The 6,000-nt window shown below is 48.9% G+C and overlaps 1 long non-coding RNA gene across 1 annotated transcript in view; it reads left to right on the top strand.

Moving 5' to 3' along the window:
- The first annotated feature begins 707 nt into the window (after window positions 1-707).
- The window catches only part of LOC118885862, a 44,047-nt gene continuing 38,754 nt past the window's right edge, over window positions 708-6,000 (top strand). The window contains exons 1-2 of the long non-coding RNA XR_005017565.1: window positions 708-943; window positions 4,480-4,610. This is a non-coding gene — a long non-coding RNA (uncharacterized LOC118885862). The remainder of the gene's footprint in view (window positions 944-4,479; window positions 4,611-6,000) is intronic.

Raw genomic sequence — 6,000 nt, 5'->3', positions numbered from 1 at the left:
CAGCCCTCTGTCTATATAATTATAAACCTATATAACTGCTTTGACCTTTAACGACCAGAACAGTTCTTGGAGCTTTCTGAGAGGGTGTTCCCGGATTATAATCCTACTTGGCTTGAATAAAATTTTCCATTTCTTTCTTAGATAGGCCGATTAAATTTTCTTGGACACTTCACACAGTGGGTCCAAAGGTTATTAGGGTTTTTTCATCCAATGTCATTTTTCCCCCACTGGATTTTTATCTGTTGTGTTAGCTGTCCCTTGCAGTTATTTGGCTGAAGTAATTGGTTGGTGATCATTGATTAAATTCATTACTTTATGCGCTGTAGACCAGTCCCTATTCTACCTAATTCTTATCAGGAATTCTGCATATATAAAGAAGAAACTTTCCTAATTTTCTATTTGTTTACCCTAAAGTGCAGTCTGTACAGCAAAGTTAGGAAAATGCTTGATGCCTTCGCTTTCATTAGCCATTCTCAAAATGTCCCTTAGACGTTTTGTACGCAATTTCCCAGAGCATCCCCGCAGTGGATCTTGGCCTTTTCTCCTGGAAATGGGAACTACATGACCCAGAATGCTTTGCGTTGAAGGCAGAGTCCCTGAGCCAATAAAGGCTCAGGAAAAAGGAGTTTCTGTTTGGGCACAAAGGGTCGGGCGGGACTTCCTGTCTCCTCCTCCAGGCGGCCATTTTAATTGCCCTTGGTCTGTTTCAGCTCCGCAACGCTGGGTAGGGACGGAGGTGACGGAACTGAAGAGGTGCGAGAGGAGGGGCTGTTCCTGCGGCATAGAGGCGGGCCTGAGGTTCGGCGACGCCGCTCGGGGTGCCCAGCTTCAGGCCCGGAAGAGGGACCGCCGTGTCCGCGTCCGGCCGCCTCTCCCGCCGCTACCGGCCCCGCCCCGCTCACAGAGCCCGATGGCTGCGGCGGCGCTGAGGGACCCGCCTGAGGTAAACGCTCGTCCTCCGGCCCCTCACCGTCCTCACCCCACCAGACAGTAAAGCTCCGAGTGCGGGGCGCCTGCTCACGTACCCGCAGCCCAGGCCTCGGTGTCCTGGACGGTGAGGCGGCCGTGGGTGGGGCTTGTTTCAGACAGGGTGATGGCGCGTGGGAGAGGTTTCAGGTGGAGGGACCGCAGGTGCAAAGGCTTGGAGGTCGGACTGAGGCGGAAGGATTCGGGAAACCTGGGAACCATGTTCTGTCTGCAGGGAACAAACAACGTGAGGCGAAGGCTGGAATAGCAGGATGAGGGTTCTTCATGGTAGAACTCTAGAAGTCATGGGGAGTTTTAAGAAAAAAAATACAGGATCTACGTCAGAGGTTAAAAATTTCCCAAAAGCTGTTCAAAGGAAAAACAGAGAGGCGTTGAGGACATTGAGGTACTGGGAGGTTGAATCTTTGTTCAGGTTCACGCAGCTGGTAAGGACACTGATCATTGAGATTAGACCATCAGCCTGAGGTCACCTGGCTCCAGGGTCAGGGAAGGGTACAGGGAGGCGATCAGCACATGGGACCCCACCACGGATCCCTTCCTCCGAGGCCTGCCTCTTTGCACAGGTTCCCATGGCTGCAGAAGTGCTTGTGGAATTCGCACAGGTAGGTGGAGCGTGTCCCAGTCCCTCAGGGCCACAAACCCCACTCCTGTGTTCTCTGAATTGTGGTTTCCTGGGACTCTTAATGCTATTCCTCCAATTCTTGAGTCTGGGAACTCTGGAGAAACTCCAAACCCATAGCCCTGAATCCATGTGAGGCTTTATATAGAGGTATTCTCATGATTGACAACCAGTGTAAACAGGCGTGGAGGGTTCTTCCAGGAACTGGTTCCAAGATTTCCATATGTTTAGAGGTAAAACTGAGCAGGGATTGTTCAGGAAACCACAGGTCTCCTTTCTTTTAGGTGAGAACAAAGAGCAGGGACAGGAGTCAGTATAGAAATGATTCCCTGAAAAGATGGATGTCTATTCTAGAGATGAAGGGAGATTTGGATCAGAGGAGGGAGGTGTTCTTACCAGTGTCTATAAACAGGTTCCATTGGGCTGTAAAGTGGAGAACAGACTGAAGTTGAGGGAGGAGGAGGGGAAAATCAGGGTAGAGGCTCCTATCATAGTCCAGGTGAGGGTTAATGGACCATAATGGTGGCTTAGGAAAAGTGGTTGGATTCTGGATGCATGTTTTAAAAAGGGACAACTAGATTTTTTTCTAATGTGAACAGTGAGGGAGTAAAACACAGGAGTCAGAGATTACCCCAGGGTTTCCAGCCTTAGCAGCTGTAGGGATGCAAACTCCATCATCTGGGATGAGAAAGACTGTAGTAAGTAATAGTCACTGGGGGTAACAAGAGCTTTGTTTTAGCCATGTTTAAAGTCTGAGGTGTATCAGAGATCACTGAGTGGAGGCGTGAAAGGAACACCTGAACACATAGGTGTGGAAATGTGCGGAGGGGTTCAGGATGGAGACATCCAAAATGTGGTCGGTACTCTGTAGACCATGATGAGTAAGCTTTGGTGACATTAAGGAGGGGCAGTTTTCAGGTTACTGTGTAAAGCTATTAGGCGCCCAGGAAAGGGAGGGTGGGGCTGTGGACTGAATATCTGGCTTGAGTACTTGGGTCATGGTATTGGGCTTCACAAACAAAAGTGAGGAAGGTAAGTGGCCATAAAGGGAGGTTGTGTTGGGGACAACATAGTGTGGCGGATGACTAGACATTCTAAGTGGCCAATGGAAATAAGATGGATGCAGAGGCCTAGAAGTAATTGAGGCAAGATGACAGTCAGGCTGGAGCTGGTGCTTACTTCCCTATGGATGCTCTAGGATTTTTTGATGACTTTGGTATGCTCTGACATGTTTCATTCAGCCTGGAGGATAAGATCGGGGGGAAATGTGGTCATATGTGAGCATCAGTAGGCCTGGGGTGGGCCACCAATGGGCTAGGCTTTGAATGAGGGTTAAGTGGACGGAGGAAAGTTGTGACTGGTAAGGGAACAGCAAGTACAGCATAGAAGTGGAATAGGGCCATGGGTGTCTGAAATGAACAGTCGATTCTGTGTGGCTAAGTCTGAGGTAAGGAATGGAGCCTGTCAGGGCGGCCATTATAGAAGCTTTTGGCACTGCCACTGCTAGTGGGAGCCATGGAGGTCTAGAGAATTACTGGATCCTTTATGAATTTGCCAAGCATACTCTGGATGCTGTCAGCTAAGTTGTGGTGTCAGGCCTAAAATTAACTCCCAGTATTATATGCTTCCTTGACATGTGTTGAAACTGGCAGGACCTCAAATGGCCTGAGCAGCAGTTCCCCACCTTGCTCTGCTCCAGTGGATAAGGTCTCCTAACCAAACAACCCTTTTTATAAAGGGGACCAGGTATAATTCCTGCTTATCCCTTTGTAGTGAGTTTCAATTCCCTGTCAGCCCTTTGGAGTTATTCAGAAAAGGAAATTGCATCCTTCCATGGAAACCAGGGGCACCTTACCCTCTTGATACTACAAAGCTTGCATACCACAGCTCTTGGTTGTTCACTGTTTTCCAGAGTGTAACTCCATGTAGCCCTGTGTGGAATGTGGTGTCCTCCTATTCCAGGCTGTGGATATATATGATTAATAAGATGCTGCTGATAACATCTGTCCAGTGTCAGGTGCCCTAACCCTAGGCAGAAATCCCACCCTCACCAGTGGAGTGAAAAGGAGGTGATCAGGGCTTCCCTGGTGGCGCAGTAGTTAAGAATCCGCCTGCCAATGCAGGGGACATGGGTTCAAGCCCTGGTCTGGGAAGATCCCACATGCCACGGAGCAACTAAGCCCGCGAGCCACAACCACTGAGCCCTTGTGCCACAACTAGTGAAGCCCGCGTGCCTAGAGCGCGTGCTCAATAAGAGAAGCCACTGCAATGAGAAGCCTGTGCACCGCAACAAAGAGTAGCCCCCGCTCGCCTCAACCAGAGAAGAGCCTGCGCACAGCAACAAAGATCCAACACAGCCAAAAATAAAAAGTAAATAAAAATTTTAAAAAAAAACTTTATAAAAAAAAGGAGGTGATAAAAATACTTCAACGTGTGGGGAGGTCAGGGAGATGCTTATAGAGTGGGATGGTGAGGTGGTGGTGGCCATGGGCATGTCTAGATATGAGGGATGTGCAGTCTCGAGAGTGATATGTACATGGAGAGGGAGTATGTCTGATGGTCCCAGGTCCCTGGTATTGGGACTTACATGACCTTAATCACACCAGGGGTATTGCCTGGCAGGAGGGTTGGATGCCTCTATGTCAGGCGCACAGTTTAAATATCTGTTTGTGCACCTGTCTCTTGTTGCTGACGGCTGGACCCAGTAGTCATTGGGCCCATAGGGAGACAATAGCACCAATGGCGCCAGGGCCTAGTTTCTCCTCTGACTGGGGAGATTGGGAGGAGGATAGACATAGAATAGATAAATAGGGGAATTGATTGTAGGTCCTCTTGAGAGAGGCTTGTTTGTGATTTCATCTGTCCCAATCAAGACAGGGCAGTGTGACTTTTGAAGATGTGGCCGTGAACTTTTCCTTGGAGGAATGGGGTCTCCCTGATGAAGCTCAGAGATGCCTGTACCATGATGTGATGCTGGAGAACTTGGCACTTACAACCTCCCTGGGTAAGGCCCTCAAACCCACCCCTGTGCCCTGAGCTAGTCTCTGCCCTTTCTTTTTATCCATTGGCAAGTCTCCCCTTCTCACATCAGGACCCTGGGCGCTGCTTTCTTCCCCAATTCCCGGAGTAGGTGTTGTGGTTGGTAGGGCTGAGGTGTGAGCACTGCTGTCTCTTCTCTTTGACAGGTCCAGCACCTGCTACCCCTTGCCTTGCAGGGATGGATCCAGAGTCAGGAGTCTTGTAGGCATGAATCCCACTTTGTTTACCCTCTCCATAATCAGGTGAATTTTCCAGATCCAAGGCACCTGTGTACCCCAGGTTCTACTTCCTTCACCTAGCTAACATTTCCTCATTCTTGCTTGTGCCAGAAATTGCTGTTACTGACCTGGTCACTGTTATTATACGGACCATGGGCTATTCTTGCAAGATATTCCTCTGAAGTTCTTTTTGTAAGATTTAATTTTATTTCTTGTGCTCTATCTTTTTGGCCAGTGCTAGCTGCTTATCTGTCCTGTCTTTACTTTAGTACTTGAATCATCCAGGTTCTGCGTAGCTGCTCATCAAGGGGGTGATGTGGAGAGGTTCACAGAATAGAAAGGACTCCAGCTACAGCAAGGACTCACACATAGTCTGGCCCTGATAAGTGGCACCTGGGGGAGGGCGTGATGTCAGGGCCGTATACAAATCATGCCAGAAAGCTATTCTCTGACTAGCCTTTTGGTGCCAATCACAGTGGCGGCCACACCTCATTTCTGCCTGTACTTCCCCATTCTTCAGTTAGCCACCTTCTCAACTCTACTACTTGTCACTTTTTATTTCCAACATAGGGCTAATTCTCACCTCCCTGGACTCCATCTCTCAATGCTTTTTCACACTGGTCCATCTGCAGTGCTGTCCAACATGGGCCTATACCATTTATGTCATGAGGTGTGCACATTCTTAATCCTTGAACACCAGCTGCTCTGTTGCAGTTGGATTTTCCTGAGCCTGGATACAACCTACTACATAGTACTCATGTGTCACCACCAAACAAGGTCTTGCTGAAAGCTGTTTTCAGAATGAGTTGTAGACCCTGCCTCTTCTCTTTGTGTCACTCCACATGGTCATGTCCCTCACCTTGTGAGGCCTCCCCCATTCTGTAATCTTTAAAGGCCCAGTGCTGCTAAGCAGCGGCATCCTCAACTTGAACCCAACCACCTTGTCTTGCAAGCAATCCCATGGACTCATCCTTGGATTTGTGAGACACAGATTTGTATTGGGGATTTCTCCTTGCACAGAGTCAACGTGTACGTCTCCAGCATTTCTCTGCTTTCAGGTTGTTGGCATGGAGGAGAGGATGAGGAGGCACTTTCTGAGCAGAGTATCTCTGATCAAGGAAGCTCACAGATCAGAAT

Source organism: Balaenoptera musculus, chromosome 19 (genome assembly GCF_009873245.2).
Source record: "Balaenoptera musculus isolate JJ_BM4_2016_0621 chromosome 19, mBalMus1.pri.v3, whole genome shotgun sequence".
NCBI lineage: Eukaryota > Metazoa > Chordata > Mammalia > Artiodactyla > Balaenopteridae > Balaenoptera > Balaenoptera musculus.
This window is presented reverse-complemented; position numbering and strand designations above follow the sequence as displayed.